This window comes from Athene cunicularia, assembly GCF_003259725.1.
Source record: "Athene cunicularia isolate RWA chromosome 15 unlocalized genomic scaffold, athCun1 chr15_part1, whole genome shotgun sequence".
NCBI lineage: Eukaryota > Metazoa > Chordata > Aves > Strigiformes > Strigidae > Athene > Athene cunicularia.
Window position 1 is genome coordinate 12,598,699 of NW_020799121.1, and position 2,945 is coordinate 12,601,643.

The 2,945-nt window shown below is 39.8% G+C and overlaps 1 protein-coding gene across 1 annotated transcript in view; it reads left to right on the forward strand.

Annotated features, from left to right (window-relative positions):
* MPHOSPH9 (M-phase phosphoprotein 9) overlaps positions 1-1,205 on the forward strand; it is a 30,541-nt gene extending 29,336 nt beyond the window's left edge. The window contains exon 24 of the mRNA XM_026859627.1: positions 20-1,205. The gene's annotated coding sequence lies outside the window, so the exon portion shown is untranslated. The remainder of the gene's footprint in view (positions 1-19) is intronic.
* Positions 1,206-2,945: the final 1,740 nt, after the last annotated feature.

Below are 2,945 nucleotides of genomic sequence, written 5' to 3' on the forward strand. Positions count from 1 at the left end.
GCTTTTTTTTTTTTTTTTTGCACTAATATGTAATTATGCACTCAGTAAATGCAAATTGTTTTGTATTTTTATAAACCCTCAATAGTAGTTTTACAACCATGTTACCCTTTACAAACAGCAATATTTTGTACTTCAAACAGCCACCTATATTTTAAACATATTTTTGTTACACTTGAGAAATCAATGTTTATCCTGTATTGTAATATTTTTAGAAATATTAATTATTTTTAAATAGTGATATTCAATTTATAATGAGAAACTGAAAGGCAGCTTGTTTTCAGAAAATGATAGTGTTATCCTTTTGCACTTCGTTTTCCTTACTGTTTTATAAATATTTATGGGATGATGTAAATATTAGCCAGTAGGAAATTTTGAACTTGAATACAAAAAGCAACATGAATTACCAGTGTTAAAGAGAACTACTGTTGTATGGTAAATCCTTTTAATTTAAACTGTATAACATGGGTATTTTGCATTGTGACAAAACTGTGAGCAATACTTTTGTTATGGCTGGCCAGCTGCAATGTTTTGCTATTTGGGTTGCTGCTGGCTGCGTTAGGAAAATATTGCTCTAAATTATTCGATGTCTCCCAACAGTCGCAGTGAGTGGTGTTTTGATACCGTGCGTGCCTGGCTTCACGAGGCTGACGGCAGCCATCCTGTCTCCCAGGGAGCACCTCACCTCCAGCTCACACTCCACGACTGTAACTACTGAAGTTACTGGTTTAACGTGCCAGGCTGGGGTTTGGGCCGTGCCAGCGTTCCGACCGCGCACAATTCCAAATCAAATCCAAGCTGTATTCGTGAACATACATGCAAAATGCATTTCTTGGTGAAAAATACATATTTGCTCGTTGGCATATTGCTGATTGACTGTCCAACAGTGATATTTTAGTTTGTATTTTAATATTAAATAAATGTTTAATTAGATTCTTTCCTCCTGCCCAAGAACAATAATAGGTTCTGGGATATTACATCAGTGATAATGTAGGTTTTAATCATATTGTGTGCTTCAAATTCTGTCCTTGTTCAAGATGTTTAGCCACCAGTGATATGATTATAAGGCCAGAATAGCTGTCGTAAAGGAAGCTTCTGAAGGTCTGATTCTAAAATTAGACTGCTGTGTTTTAAGATATGTGATGAAGAACTGTCCTACCCATGCACAGTCTCTTTGAAAAATTGTATTTTTTTTTTCAGCCACTTCTGCCCTGTGGGGTTTTTTTAATACAAGAATGGTTCTTTTAATACAAAATCAGAGTTGGGAAAAGGAGTAACCAACATCCTTGACTTCTCCCCTTTTATTCTAAAATGTTAAAATTGGGCCTGAATGCATAGAGATAACTTGCTCAAATATATTTCCAGGCTACAGCAATACATGTACAGTTTTAATGGTATTCCATATTTTTACTTAGAATTTTTCCTTAGGAGGAGTTGAGGGAGGAAAAAAGAATCTGGACTTCCCTGTGCAGCTCTACTAGTTAGCTGAAGATGTTTCCCCACCATTTTATTAACAGGTAGAATTTAAAAGTATTCTTCAAAAGTATCATTCATATTCATGTATTCTTTTTTTTTTTTTTTAATTGCATCCAGAAAACTGAATTGTGAGTCAGAATTTATTTTTTAAGCTCTGTTGGAGCTCTTTAGGCTATTTCTGTTCCGTTGTAACACTGAAGTTGGGGGGAATTGTAAGTGTTGTTCTTAGTAAGCTTCTAGGACAATCTTTTCACATAAATGTATGGCTTAGGGTGACCTGTTCAGTAGGGTGCCTTCGGCCTGATTCTTCAGCGGGGCAGAGAATCTGCAGTTCCAGATTAAAGCAGTGGGAGGCCTGAATGCTCAGTGCTTCTGAAAATCAGACCTGAAGCATCAAAAAGTGGGGCACATGCAGTGCGCTTGCTGTGGAAAATGTGACTGCCTTTGCTGTGCACTTTGCTAGATGTTTTGGTTTGGTTTTGTTCATAAATCCCTTTTAAAATTCTTGCCCTTATTATGAGCAAAGTGCCTGGTTCTATATTTTGGGACAAATAAGGACTTCCAGAGAATCAGAAGCTTATGCTTCCTCTGAGGAGGACTGTCATCTTCCTCTGGTGTTACTCCACCTGCCCCCTCTCTGCTGTGTAGGTATTTATCACCTCTCCAGATTTCCTGGGCTCTGTTGTGGATCAGATGGCCCTTGCAAGACACTCCCAGGCGTAGTTTTTTCTGATAATCAACATTACAGCTCCTTCACCTCTGAGCTTGTAACCTTTGGAATATAAAATTTCTATTTGTCCACATCTCTAAAAAGAAAGAAGTGTCTCTTTGGGCCATTGATACCTCTTAATAATCTGCCTTGCACTGGCACATTTTGGCTCTGAAAAGAAGAGCTATGAAGTGGACGTAGACCTTTCTGGGGCAAAACAAACTCATTTCTTAGGCAGGCAAGCTCAAGCTCTGCAAAAAAGAGCAGAAAGGGGAGTGGGTCGTGGTGAGGTGCAAGGTGCAATTTGAGGATGAGGACTAAGAGCTTGAAGCATCAGCTGGTGGGTTTGGAATTACCCAGGACTGCACAAGGGGCTGGTTGCTGGTAGTGTTTGGCATTTGCAGAATAGAACAGAAGGGGTCAAGTGATGCATCCTTAAAAAAAAAACCCCAAACCAAAAAACAAACAAACCCGCAGCAAATTGACAAATGTTTAAAACAGTACAGCAAATTTTGTTGCTGTTTGTTTTTTTTTTTTTCCTAAATGAAATGACTGATTAAGGTTTAGTGATTATTTTTTTTTCCCCAGTCTTTGCAGTGAGTAAAGTTCCAGGAGTAACCAGGTCTGCAAAACGCCAGGGGGTAGGGTCAGAGCTAGAGACTGGCCCGGGGCTTCCCCCCCCCGCCGCCTCACCGTGCGAGTGGGCTCCGTTACCGCTCCCGCGGAGCCGCAGCGGGACCCCCGCGCTGGGCAGCGGCTGGAG